The 21,880-nt window shown below is 41.6% G+C and overlaps 1 long non-coding RNA gene across 2 annotated transcripts in view; it reads left to right on the top strand.

The window, feature by feature from the left end:
* The window catches only part of LOC119618519 (uncharacterized), a 38,889-nt gene that overhangs the window by 11,389 nt on the left and 5,620 nt on the right, over nt 1-21,880 (top strand). For both annotated transcript variants that reach the window (XR_005234838.2, XR_012089339.1), the window contains one exon: nt 90-191. This is a non-coding gene — a long non-coding RNA (uncharacterized lncRNA). The remainder of the gene's footprint in view (nt 1-89; nt 192-21,880) is intronic.

Here is a 21,880-nt window from a genome sequence, read left to right on the forward strand (position 1 = left end):
AGGGCTCCACCATCATAAATAGATTATTGCCTTATAAAAGGGCTCAGGGAATTAGCTTAATCCCTTTTCGCCCTTCCACCTTCCAACAGGTGAGAGCACAGCAACAAGGCACCATCTTGGAAGCAGACAGCAACCCTCACCAGACACCAATTGCTGGTTCCTTAATTTTGGACTTCTCAACCTTCAGAAGTGTAAGAAATAAATTTATCTTCTTTTTTTGTTTGTTTGGTTTTCTTTTGAGACAGTTTCGTTCTCATCACCCAGGCTGAAGTGCAATGGTGCAATCTCGGCTCACTGCAACCTCCGCCTCCCAGGTTCAAGCGATTCTCCTGCCTCAGCCTCCTGAGTAGCTGGGATTACAGGCACCCATCATGCCTGGCTAATTTTTGTATTTTTAGCAGAGACGGAGTTTCACCATGTTGGCCAGGCTAGTCTTGAATTCCTGACCTCAGGTGATCCACCTGCCTCAGCCTCCCAAGATGCTGGGATTACAGGCTTGAGCCACTGCACCCTGCCAAATTTCTCTTCTTTATACATTACCCACTCTATGATATTTTGTTACGGCCACACAAATAGACTAAGACAGTCATTTTGACCACGACTAATGTTTGAATCATAAGTAATGTTAATCTGCTTTGTCTACTTCTGGTACTAACAAAAGCTAAAATAAGAAGTGAGATCTTCATCCTGACACAAGTTTGCACTGGATATATTATTCAAGTTCAAACTATAGTCCCAGTAGTATGTTGTAGACCTCAGTGCAAGTACAAAGGAAATTTACATCTTTCAAAAACCATTTAACTGTGTAATCCTGAGCTTCCACATAACCTTTAATTTGAAGAGATTGTCTACAATGTAATGATTTGCTAAAAAGCAAATATCAAGAGGATAATCTAATAGAATTTTGTGATGCCTTCCAAGTGATTAATATGCTCAATTAAAATCACATGCTCATCTAAGACCAAGAATAAGGCAAAGATGCCCACTATCATCACTACTATTCAAGATAGTACTGGAAGTTCTAGCCAGAGCAATTAGACAAGAAAAAGAAATAAAGCAGTGGAGGTTTGAGATGTTGGCCAGTTAGATATGAGGCACAAGTTCAAGAGATCTATTGTACAACATGGTGACGCTAACGAGTAACAGTGTATTTTATTCTTGAAAATTGTTAAAAGAGTAGATTTCAAGTGTTCTCACCACAAAAAGGATACGTAGGTGAGGTAATACATGTTAATTAGCTTGGTTTACGTATTCTGCAATGCATACATAATTCAAAAATCACGTTGCACATGATAAATATGTACAATTTTTATTTATCAATTAAAATAAGTTTAATTTAAAAAATAAAAGGCATAGAAACTGGAAAATGATAAAGTTATCCCTGTCTGCTGATGACATATGTAGAAAACACTAAAATTTCTAAAAAGTCCAGGTGCAGTGGCTCACACCTATAATCTCAGCATTTTAGGAGGCTGAGGTGGGTGGATCACTTGAGCCCAGAAGACTGAGACCAGCCTCGTCAATGTCTCTACAAAAAATATAAAAATTAGCCTGGCATGGCGGCATGCACCTGTAGTTCCACCTACTTGGGAGGCTGAGACAGGAGAATGGCATGAGCCCAGGAAGTCAAGGCTGCAGTAAGCAGTGATTGCACCACTGCACTCCAGCCTGGGCAACAGAGTGAGATTCTGTCTCATCAATAGACAAAAAGACACCAAAACATAGATCATTAAAGAAAAAAAATGACAAATAGACTTCAAAATTAAATTTTTTTTGCTCTTTAAAAAACACAAATAAGAAAATGCAAAAGCCAGCCATAGACTGAGAGGAAATATTTGCAGTATCTGACAGACTAATATTGAAAATATATGAATAATTCTTACAACTTAATAATAATAATAAATAACCGAATTTAAAATGGGTAAAAAAACATTTCAACAAAGAAGCTATACAAATACCAAATAAGCACAGGAAGTGGTGCACAAAGTCATCAGTCCTTAGGGAAAGGAAATTGAAACCATGGGAGATACCTCTATACACCCACTGGAATGTCTAAAATTAGAAGCTTGAGAGCCGGGTGCAGTAGCTCATGCCTGTAATTCCAGTACTTTGGGAGGCTGAGGCAGGCAGATCACTTGAGGTCAGGAGTTTGAGACCAGCCCTGCCAAAATGGTAAAACCCCATCTGTACTAAAAATACAAAAATTAGCCAGGCGTGATGGTGTGCACCTGTAGTCCCAGCTACTTGGGAGGCAGAGGCAGGAGAATCACTTGAACCCAAGAGGCGGAGGTTGCAGTCAGCCAAGATTGCGACACTGCCCTCCAGCCTGGGCAACAGAGCGAGACTCCATCTCACAAAACAACAACAACAAAAAGAAGCTTGAAAATACCAAGTGTTGAAGAGGCTTTAAGGCAATCAAAACTTTTATACATTGCTGAGGAGTATGTAAAGCAGTATAACCCACTCAGGAAAATAGCTTGGCAATTTCTTATAAAGTCAAACATACACTTACCATCTAACCTAGCTATTGCAGTTTTGTTTTGTTTTGTTTTGTTTTTTTGAGACAGCGTTTTACTCTTATTGCCCAGGCTGGAGTACAGTCTCAGCTCACTGCAACCTCCGCCTCCCAGGTTCAAGCAATTCGCCTGCCTCAGCCTCCCAAGCAGCTGGGACTACAGGCACCCACCGCCATGTCCAGGTAATTTTTTGTATTTTTAGTAGAGACGGGGTTTCATCTTGTTGGCCAGGCTGGTCTCGAACTCCCGACCTCAGGTGATCCACCCGCCTCAGCCTCCCAAAGTGCTGGGATTACAGCTGTGAGCCATTGCGCCCGGCCCTATTGCAGTTTTAAGTATTTTCTTTAAGAGAAATAAAAATTGATGTCCAAGAATCTGTATACTAATGATAATAGCATTAGCCATAATAGTCCCAGACAGAAAACAACTCAAATGTTTATCAGTAGTTGAATAAAAAGTTGTATATATCCCTGCAATAAACACATCAGCAATAAAAAGAACCAAATTACTGATACCTAGATGAATCTCAAGAATATTGCAACGAGCAAAAGAAACCACAAAATAGTACATACTGTGTGATTCTATTAATATGAAATGAGAAAAGACAAGTCTAATCTTTAGTAACAGAAGACTGGGCAGAAGGGAACTTCTGTGGAGTGACAGAAATGCTCATGTTAATCACAGTAGTAGTTACATAGCTATATACTGTCAACAGACAAAATTACCACAAATTTGGTTATAGATCTGTTTAGCTTTGCTCAAGACTTGTGAATTGGGACAGCCTCCATTCTACAAAATATGATGAGAACTCCCACCGAGCTAAGGCAGAACACTGGGGTTTGTGAGATGAAAACAAGGAAATAGAACAATAGCACTGATTAATATCAGGTTACTTTTTTTTTCTAAAAGTTAAAGCAGAGGAACTTCCTTATTATGCTGACTCAGGTAGACTGGAATCTCCTGTTCTCAAAAAACTGGTCTGGCTGGGGATCTATCTGCTTGCTTCCTTGAAGTTTCAGTGTGGTTATGTGGCATTTAGCATAAGTGACTCTATTTTGGTTTGGTCTGGTCTGTTGGGGCCTAGCACAGGAGCTCAGCCTAAAACAACAGCCTCCCATAATATTGTTTAAAAGTACGATTGTCAAAACTCATCAGATGGTACATTTATAATGGGCGCATTGCAGTGTATGTAAACTTAAAGAAATTCTCCACCAGGAGCAGTGGCTCACGCCTATAATCCCAGCACTTTCAGAGGCCAAGGTGGGTGTAGGTTTCAGCCCAGGAGTAGGTTTGAGACCAGCCTGGGCAACACGACGAAACCCTGTCTCTATAAAAAGTGCAAAAATTAGCCAGGCCTAGTGGCTTGCGCCTGTAATCCCAGCTACTCAGGAGTCTGAGGTGGAAGGATCACTTGACCCCAGAAGGCGGAGGATACAGTGAGCTGAGATCATGTCACTGCACTCCAGCCTGGGCAACAGAGCAAGCCCCTGTCTCAACAAAAAAAAAAAAAGAAAAGAAAAGAAAAATCCTTTCTTCCCTATACTTTTCCATCTCTCCAAATCAGCTTCATTGGGTTTCTGTTTTCACTCCTCCTTTCATCTGTTCAGAACCATTCCTCTCTGAGGAATATTGTATTTGTTTCTTTCAAATGTAAATTGTTTTGGCCTTTTTCAACTCCATCCAACTCTCTCAACTTCATCCTTTCAGGGGTATGCATAATACAACTCCAGTCTGTATAAAGCACCCTTCCTCCTTGGAAGGTGGAGCCTGAGAACTGCAGATACTTATAAATTGCCCCTCACACACACACACTGAAATACATTGCTATGCCAATGGCAGTGCCAAAGCCAGGACTATAATCCAGATTACCCAATTTTCTGATAGAATGAATGTGTTTCTTATGCCAGCTGCAGCTTAACATGCAAAATCCCTTTCTTGTCTTCTAGTTCAATATACACTATTTGAATAGACGTTAGGTAAATCCCATATTTTCTTCAGAGATAGAGGCTGAGGAGGCTGGGGTGGGAGTGAGGGTTTAATTTGCACCCATGTTAGATGTCATGCCTCCCAGGCTCACTGCTTTGCAGAGGAACTTAGGTAATTATCATAAGGAACAAGCACACACAAATCAAAGGTCAACTGAGCTGAAGTTATTTGATTTAGGATTTTGGTGATGTTCTTTGCCCTTGTTAATGCTGCTGCCGCTTTTTGTTTGTTTTTGTTAAAAAAATAGCCATTTAAGATATTTTCATCACAAGTTTACTGAAGAGCAACTCACATACTGTCTTTCTAAGAATTCAAGCTACATTCATTCTTCTCCTTGCCTGTCCCCATGGCAACAGTACCCAGGTGCCATTTTAGCAGGTTTTACTTAGTAACTTTCAGTATCAACACGATTTTTGCATTGTTCTTCTTGTATATACTAAATTAGAAAAGTTAACAGCAAAGTGATGGACAATAGAAAACACTTCCAAACTCATTTTGTGAAGCCAGCATTATCCTGATGCCAAAATGAGACAGACACCACAGTAAAAGAAAAAACTGGCCGGGCACAGTGGCTCACGCCTGTAATCCCAGCACTTTGGGAGGCCGAGGCGGGCGAATCACTAGGTCAAGAGATCGAGACCATCCTGGCCAACATGGTGAAACCCTGTCTCTAATAAAAATACAAAAATTAGCTGGGCATGGTGGTGCGTGCCTGTAGTACCAGCTACTCGGAGGCTGCGGCAAGAGAATCACTTGAACCCAGGAGGCGGAGCTTGCAGTGAGCCAAGATCGTGCCACTGCACTCCAGCTTGGTGACAGAGTGAGACTCCATCTCAAAAAAAAAAAAAAAACTCTTAAAATGGTAGGTCTCATGTTAGGTATTCTTACCACGGTAAAATAAACATAATTTTTTTTAAATGACACAGACAGAAAACAGGGTAGGATATACTTCAAAGTACTTGGAAACAACATTTATGTACATCCAAATGTTCTAGACTTTTTATTCCAAATTCCATAGGAAAAGTCTCAATACTGAATGTTAAGCAGGGAAACACTCAGAATAAAATACATAATTTATTCTTTGTAGGAGCTAAATCTGATAGGACAGCTATTAATTATATTAATAAAATCGAATAATGCACATTCCTAAATATTTTTTAAACGATTGTTTTTTTCTCTTAATCACTAACTAAGTAGAGTTGTAGACTCCTCAAGTTTGAATATTTAAAAGCTTTTTCACTATCTGGCAGTTTTGTTTTCAGATATTCTGTTTAAGAAATATTCTTCTGGGCACAGAGGCTCACACCTATAATCTCAGCACTTTGAAAGGCCGAGGCAGACAGAACACTTGAGGTCAGGAGTTTGAGACCAGCCTAGCCAACATGGTGAAACTCTGCCTCTAATAAAAATACAAAAATTAGCCGGGCAAGGTGGCAAGTGTCTGTAATCCCAGCTGCTCGGGAGGCTGAGGCAGGAGAATCGCCTAAACCCCGGAGGTGGAGGTTGCAGTGAGCCAAGATCACGCCACTTCACTCCAGCCTGGGCAACAGAGCAAGACTCCGTCTGAAAAAAAACAAAAAAAAATATTATTCTAAATATTGAGGCTAATTAACAGGTACTAACAATCTCCCCCTCAGTGCTTCTCTCGGGTATGACGTGAAGGAAGAAAACAACTCAGGCCTAATTGTCTCTTAAAGTAGGGCTGGAGAACGTTTTTCTAAATCAAGAATTATTAATCCACAGGAAGAGAAAGAGAAAAAGTTACAAGCCACCTGGTTTTGTTTTTCTGCTTCTTTTTAAAAAGAAATTTTATTTTTAAAAGAAAAAGTTTATCATCTTCTACTTGCCTGCCTTTTATATTAATAACAAGAAATATACACAGTAAATGATTACATAAATTAAAATATGTTTTGTTTTTATATTAAAAACAGTTATAGAGGGGCCGGGCACAGTGGCTCACATCTGTAATCCCAGCACTTTGGGAGGCCGAGTTGAGCAGATCACCTAAGGTCAGGTGTTCGAGACCAACCTGGTCAACATGGTGAAACCTCGTCTCTGCTAAAAATACAAAAATCAGCCAGGTGTGGTGGCATACGCCTGTAATCCCAGCTACTTGGGAGGCTGAGGCAGAAAAATCGCTTCAACCCGGGAGGCAGAAGTTGCAGTGAGCCGAGATTGCGCCACTGCACTCCAGCCTGGGCGACAGAGCAAGACTCTGTCTCAAAAAACAAACAAACAAACAACAAAGACCAATTATAGACAAACGCCGCAGGGAAGAAAAGTAAGTCAGAGAAAGGGACAAGGATTCAAATACATCTATCGGGAAAGGGCAGACAACACGCATACAGAAAATCATGCCTGGAAAATAGCACAGCTTAGACTGTCATGGAACAATAGTTGTTTTTACCTCCCTATCTGGATATTTCACCTGAGACATTTTTTTTTTTTTTTTTTTTTTTTTTTGAGACAAGGTCTCACTGTCACCCAGGCTGGAGTGCAGTAGTATGATTATGGCTCACTGCCGCCTCAACCTCCCAGGTTCAAGCAATCCTCCCACCTCAGCGTTCTGAGTAGCTGGGACCACAGGCATTGCACCACCTTGCCCAGCACATTTTTGTATGTTTCGTAGACATGGGGTTTTGTCACATTGCCCAGGCTGGTCTCAAACTCCTGGACGCAAGTGATCCACCTGCCTCGGACTCCCAAAGTGCTTGAATTACGGGTGTGAGCCACTGTGCTCAGCATCACCTGAGACTTTAAAAATCTTTGTTGCATTGGTGCAGATCTCAGCACAAATAGCAGTATCACCAGGACCCAAAGGAACTACAGCATGAAGATGGTTCTACTCTCTAGAGCTCTGAAATTTCAAGTCTATGAAGCTACTGGCTCCACTCATCTGGGGATTTAATTTATCTTTAATCTTCATCTTTTGGCATTTGGTAAATCAGGAAATCCAAAGGCAGCCACAACCTCAGATCAAGTCCCAGGCAAAACTGGGAGAGGAAACAAAAAAGTTGCAGGTCCTTTCCTCCTTTTGGACACCTATCCCAGGAGCAATCTGAGCGTCCCAGTGTCCTAAGAGACCGTATCCCTTGGGGTAAGAGCAGGAACTCTAGCCACCATCACAGAGACTTCATAAAGGTGAAGACAAGTGCCACAACTTATTAGGTGACCTTTGGAAACAGCTTCAGCTGTAAAATCCAGACAAGAATCATAGTACTGGACTTACTGGTAAGATTTTGTTGCATTAGAAGGAAAAACTATTTAAAATGCATAGCATGGTGCTTAGCATTAATAAGCACTCATTAGGTATTAGCTATTATCCTCACTAAGCCTACCTTCTCTTGCCCTGGTCTGTGTTGTCTAGACAATCCAATATGGATTATAGGGAGACACAGTTTCAGCTCCACAAAAAGTTCACAGCCTCTCAAAAGGAAGCACACGTTTGTGAGAAGTGTCACATGGAGCGAATATGGATGAGATGATTCCTAAGGTTGCCTGCCACTAAATGCCCCCAAGATTCTGTGAAATCGGAGATCCTTAGTAAGAGACCTGGAGATGCAGTCATTCTGCCCCCTCATGGAATCACAGCTGCCTCCTACCCTCTCTTCCTCCTTCCACTAGCACAGGGGTCCCTAATCCCCAGGCCATGGACTGGTAGTGGCTGGTGGCCTGTTAGGAACTGGGCTGCACAGCAGGAGATGAGCAGCGGGCAAACGAGTGAGTGAGTCTTCCTCTGTATTTCCAGCCACTCCCCACTGTTTGCATTACCACCTGAGCCCCGCCTCCGGTCATAAGAGCAGTGGCAGCGTTAGATTCTCATAGGAGCACAAACCCTATTGTGAACTGCGCATTCGAGGGATCTAGCTTGCATGCTCCTTATGAGAATCGAATGCTTGATGATCTGTCACTGTCTCCCATCACCCCCAAATGGGACCGCTAATTGCAGGAAAACAAGCTCAGGACTCTCACTGATTCTACATTACAGTGACTTGTATAATTATTTCATTATGTACTACAATGTAATAATAATAGGAATGAAATGCACAATAAATGTAATGCACTTGAACCATGCTGAAACCATCCCCCAACCCCTGTCCATGGAAAAAATTGTCTTCCATAAAACGGGTCCCTGGTGCCAAAAAGGTTGGGGACCACTGCTCTAGCACAAAGCTGGAGGAACCCTATTAAGGTTCCTCTTTAATGAAGGACATAAAACAAAAGTTATGCTTTGCTCTGGAATGGGAGGATTCACTCCTTTGTAGCAAGGTGCTGACACAGCCAATCTTACAAATGATGTTAGTTGTATCTCCCTTTTTTTTTTTGAGATGGAGTCTCACTCTGTTGCCAGGCTGGAGTGCAGTGGTGCGATCTCGGCTCACTGCAACATCTGCCTCCCAGGTTCAAGGGATTCTCCTGCCTCAGCCTCCCAAGTAGCTGGGACTACAGGTGCATGTCCCCATGCCCAGCTAATTTTTGTATTTTTATTAGAGACAGGGTTTCACCATGTTGGCCAGGAAGGTCTCGATCTCGACCTCATGATCCATCCGCCTTCACCTCCTGAAGTGTTGGGATTATAGGTGTGAGCCACCACACCTGGCCTGTATCTCCTTTTAGAGGTGAAGGCAGTAAGTCACTCTAGATAAAATGTTTACTATTATAGACAAAATCACTTTGGTGACTTCTGTGCCTTTGCATTAGACCAACTTATCTAACAAGTTTGACACTGGGGTGGCAGTGGATACATTTGCATACAGACTATGGAGTCTCCTGGGAGGAAAGGTTCTGGGCCTTTCTCTTTTGAGTTCAATGTTAGAACAGCTCTAATAGGTTGAAGGCCTTCCAAATGATAAATGTTAGCAAGAAAGAACACGAAGGACTCTTTCTTGAAGGGCCTAAGGGAGGTGACTCAGGCTTGGGTGCTGTATTTGCAGAATGACTGTAGCACATGAGTGTGAACTAAAAGAACAGTATCCTTGTGGCTCTGGCAAAGAGCTCTCTTGACCAAATTGGACCAGTAGGAATGTCACTGCAGGGAAGAATAAGAATACATCAAACTCATATGATATGCAAGAGACCCCAACTAGCCAAAACAACCTTGAAGAAGAAGAACAAAGTTGGAAGACACACTTCCTGATTTCAAAACTTACTACAAAGCAATAATAACCAAGACGGTGTGGTACTGGCACAAAGATAGACATATAGACTAATGAAATAGAATAGAGTTTAGAAATAAACCCATACATGAATGGTCAATTGAATTTTAACAAAGGTGCCAAGATTATTCAATGGGGGAAAGAATGGTATGTCAACAAATAATCTTGGAAATAACTGGATATCCAAACGCAAAATAATGAAGTTGGACCCTTACCTCATGTCACATAGAAAAATTAATTCAAAATGGACCCAAAACCTAAATTTAAGACCTAAAACTGTAAAATTCTTAGAAGAAAATATAGGTAAAATTTTCATGATATTGGATTTAACAATACTTTCTTGCCAAAAAACATAGACAATAGCAACAACAACAAAATAGATATATTAAACTACATCAAAATTTAAAACTTCTATGCATCCAAAGCACAACAGACTGAAGAGATAACCCATGGAAAGACAGAAAACACTGGCAAATTATCTATCTTATGAGGAGTTAATATCCAGAATATATCAGAACTCCTACAACTCAACTGCAAAACAAAACAAAACAAAACAAAAATCCTGATTTAAAAATGTGCAAAGCCCATGAAAAGATGTGCAACATAATTTGCCATAAGAGAAATGCAAATCAAAACCATGAGATACCACTTCACACCCACTAGGATGGCTAGAATTTAAAAACTGAAAATAACAAATGTTGGCCGGGCATGGTGGCTCGTGCCTGTAATCCCAACACTTCAGGAGGTCGAGGCAGGCAGATCACAAGGTCAGGAGATGGAGACCATCCTGGCTAACATGGTGAAACCCCCATCTCTACTAAAAATACAAAAAATTAGCCGAGCGTGGTGGTGGGTGCCTGTAGTCCCAGCTACTTGGGAGGTTGAGGCTGGAGAACTAGGTGAACCTGGGAGGCAGAGCTTGCAGTGAGCTGAGATGGCACCACTGCACTCCAGCCTGGGCGACAGAGCGAGATTCCGTCTCAAAAAAAAAAGAAAGAAAAAAGAAAAATAACAAATGTTGGCAAGGTTATAGAGAAATTAGAACCCTCATATGCTGCTGGTGAAAATGTAAAATGGTGCAGCTATTGTGGAAGACAGTTTGGCAGTTCCTCAAAAAATTAAAGAGCCGGGCATGGTGCCTCCCACCTGTAATCCTAGAACTTTAGGAGGCTGAGCCCAGCGGATGGCTTGACCCCAGGATTTTGAGACCAGCCTGGGCAACATGGTAAGACCCCGTATCTACAAAAAATATAAAAATTAGCTGTGGTGGCACACACCTTTTGTACCAGCTAGTTGGGAGGTTGAGGTGGGAGGATCACTTGAGCCCAGGACGTGGAGGCTTCAGTGAACTGAGATCATCCCACTGCACTCCAATTTGGGCAACAGAGTAGGGCTCTGTTTCAAAAAAAAAAAAAAAAATTAAAGATAGAGTTAGCATATGACCCAGCAAGCCCACTCCTAGATAGATACCCAAGAGAAATGGAAACATATGTCTATACAAGAACCAGTACATAAATGTTTTTAAATACACTATTCAGCCTAAAGGTTGAAACCCGAATGTCCAACCACAGACAGATGAATAGACAAAATGTAGTATAGTCGTAACTGTCTGCCATAAAAAAGGATGAAATATTGATATGCTCTATGACATGGACCAACCTTGAAAACATTATTCTAAGTGAACAAAGCCAGACACAAAATACCACATATTATACAATTCCATTTATATACATGTCCAGACTTAGCAAGTCTATAGAGACGGAAGGTAGATTCGTGGTTACTTCTGGCTGGGGCTGGATGGGCCATCAGGAAGGTGAGAGCTAAAAGGTATAGGGTAAAGCACCGTCCTGGGATTGGGTGCTCCATGCCTGGAACCCTGGGTGCTAAATAAATGTCTGCTGACTTGTATTCACTTTAAATTCTAGTTCAAAGAAATAAGCATCTGACATACTTACAGTGAGAGAAAAATATCAATCTGAACCCTAAACACATCCACCCTCTTCAAAGATCTGTTGCTTAAAATGCCAAACCGCTGTAGGTCACTTCCTCACCAGAGAAAATGAAAACAAACACAGCTCTGATCATAAACTAGGTAGATGTTGTGTTACATAAACGTTTTCACATCACCCTAGCAAAGATGCTGTACCTGCTAAATTCACATGTGTAAAATGGAAATTTAACACCAGCCTAATAAAGTTAAATTGAGGATTAAACTAAATTTTTATATAAAAGGACTTAACAAAGTACCTGAAACAGAGTAAGTCCTCAATGAATGGTAATTACTGCATTACTATTATTGTCCCCTACTAGAAAAGTTAAATGCACCTTCACTATGGATCTGCCTATCCGAACAAGAACCAGATAGCGAATTGCCTTGATGTAGCATCATTTCAATTTCTTCCACTTTCTGACTTGAGATAATTTATTGAAGCAAAATGGTAAGCAAAAAAAAAAAAAAAAGTATTGAAAAAGTATTAATAATGGGGGAGAAATAAGATATGTAACACTTTAATAAATTTATGTCTTTTCATTGAAGTGTCAATAGAGATCCAATTTTACAATTGTGCCAGCAGTTGAGGAGCTTTTCAATATTTGTGACAAAATAATGTTCACCTAATTGTTTGGCCACAGCTACATAAAGCCCTCTTTTAAAAATTCTATACAATTTGCAAGTATGGAAGTATTGGTTTTACATATGTAGAAAGGATACAAGAAAGGGCTTTAAGGCTACTAGCCCTGAATATTTTACTTCAAAAGCTTATTTCAAAACACTATGCTAAGGCCAGGCACAGTGGCTTATACCTGTAATCCTAGCACTTTGGGAAACTGAGGTGGGTAGATCACTTGAGGTCAGGAGTTTGAGACCAGCCTGGCCAACATGGTGAAACCCCATCTCTACTAAAAATACAAAAAAATTAGCCGGGCGTGGTGGCACGTGCCTGTAGTCCCAGCTACTCAGGAGGCTGAGGCAGGAGAATCGATTGAACCTGGGATGTGGAGGTTTCAGTGAGCCGAGATCGCACCACTACATTCCAGCCTGGGTGACAAAGTGAGATTCTGTCTCAAAAAACGAAACAAAACAAAACACTATGTTAAAAATAAAATGAATGAGATTCAGAGGAGTGTGTTGTTATTTGGAGTCTGCTGTGAAGGGCTATCACTGCTGCAATAGCTACATGATCGCTAGATGACTCTCAAGGGAAGATCAGCCACCTGCTGTGAAGGAAAGCAGCCGCATGGTTATGTTGCCCTCGTTGGCATCTCCCTCATTAAAGTTGCGTCCAAAATGTTTCTAGAACATTGATTTCAATTTCATGAAATTTCAGTTATGACCTCCTCTCTGTTCCTCTCTATCCACAACCAACTCCTTACTCAATAAAATTGAAAATTTAGCTCAGTTCTCTTCCTTCCCATTCTGCCATATGGAAGATGGTGATTTATCAGGCAATGAACCAATGACTGGCCTTTTGTGTCTTAAAATATAATCCTGGGCAGAGATTCCTTCAAGTTTGTACTTTGATGGTATTGTTCCCCAGTTATTGAAACTAAGGCCAGTATTTGCAGAATGGAAGCAGTAAAGAATGGTGGGTAGGCCGGGCGAGGTGGCTCAAGCCTGTAATCCCAGCACTTTGGGAGGCCAAGACGGGCGGATCACGAGGTCAGGAGATCGAGACCATCCTGGCTAACACGGTGAAACCCCATCTCTACTAAAAAATACAAAAATTAGCCGGGTGAGGTGGTGGGTGCCTGTAGTCCCAGCTACTCGGGAGGCTGAGGCAGGAGAATGGCGTGAACCTGGGAGGTGGAGCTTGCAGTGAGCTGAGATCCGGCCACTGCACTCCAGCCTGGGCGACAGAGCGAGACTCCGTCTCAAAAAAAAAAAGAATGGTGGGTAGGAGCTTAGACACTGCCATTATGCACCTGATGCTGAAGGTCCAGTTTCCTCTGATCTGTCACCTCACCACTCCCACAACCTCTCAACCTCTCCCACCCTCCTCTGCTGAAGCCACATCCTGAGGCTGAGATTTTTACATGGGAGGTTGTTGGAGAACACCGTTTGTAAGAAGGAAGAGGAAGAGGATTAGACGGAGAAGTCCAGTTACAATTTATTTGCAGTAGAGGCCTCAGCTGACCTCACAGGAAATTATGGAGCTCTTCTCACTCTTCAGGGTTAGTCTCCCTTTGATTCTTCTTATAAGAAATTTGAATTGGCAAAATCGATCAGTCACAGAGACTTGTAGCTCAAAGAGGTCACTAGGATTGTAGGACCTCAAAAGTCTGCCGGTTTCCTAGCACCTTTGACCTGGTAGATGCACGAACCGTATAGTCTATCTGAGTGCATGGGGACACCAAAAAGAATTCAGCTCAAACCGGGTCCAACAACAGTACACTGACTTGGTACAAAGTGCCCCATCCACAAGTTCCTGTTAGGTTTCTTTTTCCAGTGAGAACCCTGCCCACACCCCATCAGGTGAATCCTTTTGCCCTTCCCCCTACAGAACTGGGTATGATAATCACCTTCGTATCTGTATTCAACAGAGCCATAAAAGTTTGACTAGCCTCCACCCATCACCTAAGTTCCCCAGTGCACTTAGAAAGGTGTGTGTGACCCAGCACTTCCTCCTGCCTGGAGGAGAGTGAGCAACAACTAAAGCACCATTTGGAAGGTACTTGTTTCAATTCTTGCCATATAGCCTCTAAACCATTCATTAAGAGCTAAGAACTGGGAGATCTTACTCCCTACCCACCAACACTTGGGCAAGAGCATTCACAATCAAATCCCAGGAATTATTCTCATGTCACCTATCCTAACCAGGGACCTTTTTCATTCCCCTTCCAGAAAGCCATGACTCTTTCTGAATCACATTTTCATCACCAGAACTGCAAGAAGTGGGAAGAGTCTGAGATTTTGCACTGATTGTACAAGTTAACAAGTTAGCCTGTTACTATTTCATGGATGCTGGCAGAAGACACGAGACTCCTGAGTCAGAGAAAAAGGACTTTATTACTCAAAGCATAACAGGAAGCTAGAGCTTCAGGTTTGTGTCAGTTCCCCTTGCCCACCAAGTCCCACAGGGGCAACTTGCATGGATCCAAACAGATGTTATGCATCTATATGTTATACAGTGGGTTTGCGTCACATCTGAGGAACCCTAAACTGCAAGAAAATCTAACTGACCTTTGTCCCAGGGCGAGGCAATATCTTTATTATACTGGACAGCAAACAACCTTGTCCTCTATGCTATCTTCTAAGATCCTTGAAAAGATAATCCAGAAGAAAAGCCATCAGTACTTATGCTCACAAGACATTCAGAAATGTGAGGGACCCATGGAGAATTGTCTTCCAGTTGTGACACATTCCACCTCTTGATGAGGAAATGGCAAATTTCCAGAAGAGCATGTATGATAGGTGATATAGTTGGGCTGTGTCCCCACCCAAATCTCATCTTGAATTGTAGCTCCCATTATTCCCAAGTGTTGTGGAAGGGACCTGGTGGGAGATCATTGAATCATGGGGGCAGTTTCCTTCATACTGTTCTCATGGTAGTGAATAAGTCCCACGAGATCTGATGTTTATAGAAAGGGTTTCCCCTTTTGCTTGGCTCTCATTTTCTTTCGTCAGCAACCATGTAAGATGTGCCTTTTGCCTTCCACCATGATTGTGAGGCCTCCCAGCCATGTGGAACTCTGAGCCATTAAAATTCTTTTTCTTTATAAATTACCCATCTTGGGTATGTCTTTACCAGCAGTGTGAAAATGGAGTAATACAGTAAATTAGTACTGGTACAGTGGGGCGCTGCTATAAAGATAACCAAAAACGCGGAAGCAATTTTGGAACTGGATAACAGGCAGAAGTTGGAACAGTTTGGAGGGCTCAGAAGAAGACAAAAAAATGTGGGAAAGTTTGGAACTTCCTAGAGACTTGCTGAATGGCTTTGACCAAAATTCCGATAATGATATGGACAATGAAATCCAGGCTGAGGTGGTCTCAGATGGAGATGAGGAACTTGTTGGGAACTGGAGTAAAGGTGACTCTTGCTATGTTTTAGCAAAGAGACCGGCAGCATTTTGCCCCTGCCCTAGAGATTTGTGGACCTTTGAACTTGAGGGAGATGATTTATGGTATCCAGCAGAAGAAATTTCTAAGCAGCAAAGCATTCAAGAGGTGACATGGGTGCTGCTAAAAAGCATTCAGTTTTAAAAGGGAAACGGAGCATAGAAGTTTGAAAACTGCACCCTAATGATGCAACAGAAAAGAAAAACCTATTTTCTGAGGAAACATTTAAGCCAGTCACAGAAATTTGCATAAGTAACAAGAAGCTGAATGTTAATCTCCAGGATAATGGGGAAAATATCTCCAGGGCATGTCAGAGACCTTTGCGGCAGTGCCCCCATCACAGACCCAGAGGCCTAGGAGGAAAAAATGGTTTCTGGGGCCAGGTCAAGAGCTCCCCTGCTGTGTGCAGCCTAGGGACTTGGTGCCCTGCATCCCAGCCACTCTGACCATGGCTAAAAAAGCCCAAGGTACAGCTTGGGCCATGGCTTCAGACGGTGCAATCCCCAAGCATTGGCAGCTTCCATAAGGTTTTGAGCCTGCAGGTGCATAGAAGTCAAGAATGGAGGTTTGGGAACCTCTGCCTACATTTCAGAGGATTTATGGAAATGCCTGGATATACAGGCAGAAGTTTGCTGCAGGAATGGGGCTCTCATGGAGAACCTCTGTTAGGGCAATACAGAAGGGAAATGTGGGGTTGAAGCCCCCATACAGAGTCCCCACTGAAGCACTGCCTAGTGGAGCTGTGAGGAGCAAGCCACCATCCTCCAGACCCCAGAATAGTAGATCCACCAAGAGCTTGCACCATGTGCCTGGAAAAGTCACAGACACTCAACACCAGCCTGTGAAAGCAGCTGGCAGGGAGGCTGTACCCTGCATAACTGCAGGGGTAGAGCTGTCTAAGACTATGGGAACCCACCTCTTACATCAGTGTGACCTGGATGTGAGCCATGAATTCAAAGGAGATCATTTTAGAGCTTTAAGATTTGACTGCCCCACTGAATTTGAGACTTGCATGGGGCCTTTAGCCCCTTCACTTTGGCCAATTTCTCCCATTTGGTATGGGTGTATTTATCAATGCCTTTACCCCCATTGTATCTAGGAAGTAACTAACTTGCTTTTGATTTTACAGATTCATGGGCAGAAGGGACTTGCCTTTTTTCAGATGAGATTTTGGACTGTGGACTTTTGAGTTAATGCTAAAATGAGTTAAGACTTTGGGGGACTGTTGGGAGGGCATGATTGGTTTTGAGATATGAGGACATGAGATTTGGGGGAGGACAGGGGTGGAATGATATGGTTTGGCTGTGTCCCAACCCAAATATCATCTTGAACCGGAGCTCCCATAATTCCCACATGTTGTGGGAGGGACCCAGTGGGAGATAATTGAATCACAGGCAGTTCCCCCCATACTGTTCTTGTTGTGGTAGTGAGTAAGTCTCACGAGATCTGATTTTTTTTTTGAGATGGAATTTTGCTCTCGTTAAATGTGAATATTTAGACCTACTATATAATATGTAAACCCAGCGATACGAATATTTAGACCTACTATATAAACATTAAAAGCTACTTAAGTGCCTAAGTATCAACTTTAAATATGAATTGTGAATTTCACAACTCTTGTCTCTACTGGCTCTTAAAACCACCCAAGCTACCTATTGTGGGGAAACTATTCTATAAGATGGGTGAGGAGATTTTAAAAATGGTTTACTAACTTCTTAAGCATAAAAACAATGGGAGGAAAGACTGAGAAAATAACTCAGTACATTTGACTAAACATTTTTCAATTTTTTTAATGCTAAAAGTCAAATGGCAGGCTAGGATGATTTTACAGTGGAATAGGAAGTCCAGCAAACACTGTGGAAAGTGTAAGACTGGAGGTTGACAACAAGGGGAAGCACAGGAATAGGGGCTGGGAAAAGGAGGCACTGGAAGACCAGGAAAATTGGCATTTTGGATGGCAGCGGCAGAATATGGTGAAATATGGTAGGCTTCATATCCTCAAGTTAGTAATAAAATGGGCAGAGCGATGACCTGTGACTGTGCATACTAGGGCCCCAATGAATGTTTTGGGTCTAAATGACCTTAGAAGTGTACCACCTTCACTAGCTTTAGCTCAGAGTTGGGAATGGAATACGAAACAATGCCATGTTATCTTATACCCGAGAAGCTCGTTCTCTGACAGTAAGGGAAGGAGAATTTATTCACTCTGAAAGCCTTCACCTTTTAATGGAACTAATAACCACCCATGGAGAAATGGAGAGCTGAGGCTTCTGAAGAATACTAAATGTCCTTACAATGTCTTAATGAACAAAGAGAAATATCCATGGTAACTCACAGCTTCAGGATGGAAGATCTCCCAGTACTGGGATTCCCAACAGCTCTGACATAATTTTTGCTACCTTCACCATTTTTAGATATATTCTTGTTTGTCCACTCCCCCTTTTCCTCTGCTGAGTTAATATCTCAACAATAAAGGTCCCTCATATTCTCCAAAAATCAGGAGAAAAAACATCCTTCCAGTGTACTTTTCCTCTTCTTTTTTAGCAGGGAAACTGGAGCTGTAGCTGCCCAACAGGTTCTTCGCACCTGCTGCCCAGATAAAGCCAATTTAGCAAGACAAGGGAATTGCAATAGACAAAGGGTTCAATATACAAAGGGCCAGCTCAACAGGAGACCAGAGCTTTATTATTATTCAAATCAGCCTCTCCAAACATTCAGAGGCTAGGGTTTTTTCAAGGTAGTTTGGCGGGCAGGGGGCTAGGGAATGGGTGCTGCTGATTGGTTGGGGATGTAATCATAGGGATGTGGAAAATGGTCCTCATGCTTTGAGTCTGCATCTGGGTGGGGGCCACAGGACCCATTGAGTCATAAGTCCAAATGGAGTCATCTTGGCCATCAAAAAAGCTAAAGTCTGAAAAGATACCTCCAAAGGCCAATCTTAGATTCTACAATAGTAGATGTTATTTACAGGAGTAATTAGAGAAGTTACAAATCTTGTGACCTCCAGAACGATGGCTGGTTATCCTTTAACTATACCTACATCTTTGAAGAACTCAGATTCTTCTCATAACCCTAACCTTGTGGGCTTTCATTAGTTTTACAAAGGCAGTTTGGTTTGGGGAGGGGCTACTATCATCCTTGCTTTAAGGATAGATTTCTCCCAAAGTTAGCTTGGCCCACCCCCAGGAATGGAGGTTACAGGCAAGATGGAGTTGGTTAAGTCAGATCTCTTTCACTGCCATAGTTTTCTCACTATTAGAACTTTCACAAAGGTGGTTTCAGATGTGCAATGACATAATAGTTATGAACCCAAACTCCAGAGGCAGTCTGCTTGGATTTGAATCCTAGGATTTTCATCTAGCTGTGTGACCTTGGACAAGTGACTTAACACCTCTGTGACTCCAAGTCTCCTGCTGTAAAATAGGGATGATAGCATCTTTTCTTGGTGATGCTGTGAGGAAAAGGAGTTAATCTGTGTAAAGGCATTTAGAAAGGCCCTGGCATAGAGTAAATGTTAGTTACTGCTATATTTGTTCCTAAAGGAACAGAATATTTATAGACATACAGCCTATTTATTTTCTTCGATTGAGCAGCCAACAGTAATAGTGGATGTATATGTTTGTCTTCTTAATAGGAAAGAAGTAGACTTAGGTTAACAGAGTGCCTACTTTTTGCTAAACACAGTATAGATATATTTTCACCTTATTCTCCAAACAAGACTGAGAAGTAGGTATTTTATCCCCATTTTTCTTAGGCAGAAACTTGCCCAAAGTTGCACAACTCACTCCAAATCACAGTGCCTAGCAAGGTCTAGGCAGGAATTCAAGCCCATCTGACTACAATATACAATGTGTCAACACAGATGCCCACAAGTTTGCTTTGTATGTAGCGACCTGAAAGAGAATGAATTAGAATCATTATTTTTGAGGGAGTTCAGCACCATCAGGAGCCAAATTATTTATTGGCTATGCCAAACTGTATGGCTTTCTATTTAAACAGAGATTTGGTCTAGGTGTAATTGTAATGTTCTAGATAGAATATTACTTATCTAGTGGCCTATCTCACAAGAAAAGAAATAAATAAAAGAAAAATATGGCTGGAACTTAAAGGATAAATCAATACAGATGCCTCAGAAAAGATGGAGTAGGGTGAGTGGAGTAATAATTTTGGGAAATGTAATGATCAGAAAACAAACTATCACTATTGCTACATTTTGCTTTTGTCCAATATTCTCTTGGCATGTATGGACATGAACTACCATTCAGTGAAACTTACATGTTCTCTCTCCTTTGGGAAAGATCATGGAGGTTTCTGGTGTCATCGTTTTAAATGTTCTAAATAGAAGCAAACATCTACTGTTAGAAAAGTAAACCAAGTGAATAAAAGAAAAGAAAATGACTTGCATTCTTTTGCGTAGATACGGCTATATCAAGTAATTAGGGTTGTACTAAAGAGGTTGCAAATATATTTTATTTATTTGCTTATGTAATTTTTACTCACTATTTTCATTTTGTGGTGAGTAAAGGGAAAAATGTAATAAGAACAAAATGACCTTTCCATTTTGTCCTAAAACCAAACAGGAAGAGAGAGTACTGCCATCTTTTGGTTACACAATATAATAATTTTACATCGTTACACTTAACAGCCGGATGAATGCCAGTATTAGTCATCACCAGATAAACAGAAACAGACTTACCTGGCATGAAGTAGTGCATTAGACTATTTCTTTACAATAGCTTTCCTCTGCAAAGCAAAATCACAGAGACTCCAAAGAGAAAGTACTGGTGGGCTAAGCAGATTATCTTAAAGACCACTGACAGGTCTAATATTTGCATTTAATGAATCTAAAGCATTCAGAGTAGACAAAGATGAAAGAGAACTTTTGTGTTTACTTACTAAAGTCAATTTCACAATTGCCTCGGGGTGAAGAACTTGAGTGCAAGGCTGAACTCCCTTAGACCAAGGAAACACTATGGCAAAGGCTGCCAGGTATTCACTACAGGGCTTCATCTACACCAAGCAAGACAAAAAGTACAGCAAACACACAACTGGAGCACTCCTAGAATGTTCTTTCTTTTTCTTTTTCTTCTTTTTTTTTTTCTTTTGTGAGAATGGAGTCTCGCTGTGTTGCCCAGGCTGGAGTATAGTGGTGCAATCTCAGCTCACTGCAACCTCCGTCTCCCGGGATCAAGCAATTCTCCTGCCTCAGCCTCCCAAGTAGCTGGGACTACAGGTGCCCACCACCACGCCTGGCTAATTTTTGTATTTTTAGTAGAGATAGGGTTTTGCCATGTTGGCCAGGCTGGTCTCGAACTCCTGACCTCAGGTGATCTGCCTGCCTCGACCTCCCAAACTGCTGGGATTACAGGCGTGAGCCTCCACGCCTGGCTGATTTTTTTTTTTTAAAGGAAATATGGTACTACAATAGAAGGAAACTAAAGAAGTTTATCAGAGTGTACTATAGGGGGCCGCCTCTCAGTGAGCTGAATTGGCTGCCGGGAGGCCATAGACACTGTTGTTACAAGACATGTTTTATTAACAGGCATCCTGAAGAAAAGACTTTGAATAGCTTGAGGGTATATATTTTAAAGAGTAAACATTAATTTGAAAAGGAGAGGAATCTGGAAAGGAAATATCCCCTCAAATCATGTCTGGATCCAGAGAGGCAGTTATCCAAATGAGGTTTTTTTAAGACTCATCAAGGTGGCAGAAAATAGAATATAAAGCCTCAAAGGGGAGTCTTAAGAATATTTGGAATAAAAGGGAAATATGGAAGTGTCATGGCAGTTGAGTGAAAGGAAGTGAACTGAACTTGACATTTATTTGGATAATATCACTTTTCTATATGTGCAGTACTGATATGTTTTTAAAAATAAAAGCATGAAATTCTTATATGATATTCTTATTAAGAAGAGAAATAAGCAAACATTTTCACAGGGTACCAGAGAGGAGAGCAGGCTAAGGGAGGACCTGGTTTCTAGTCGTAGGTCTCCACTGACTAGCAGGGTGCCCTTATGCCTCTTAGACTCCCTCAGTCTTTGTTCCCTCATCTGCAAAGTAAGTTCGCTGGATGCCACCATAGCTTCTCAAGCTGAGTTCTGAGGACTCCTCTACATCTCTATGAATTATTTTCAGAAGCTGATAGGTTCTCTGCTTTGAGACAT

This window comes from Chlorocebus sabaeus, chromosome 18, assembly GCF_047675955.1.
Source record: "Chlorocebus sabaeus isolate Y175 chromosome 18, mChlSab1.0.hap1, whole genome shotgun sequence".
Classification (NCBI taxonomy): domain Eukaryota; kingdom Metazoa; phylum Chordata; class Mammalia; order Primates; family Cercopithecidae; genus Chlorocebus; species Chlorocebus sabaeus.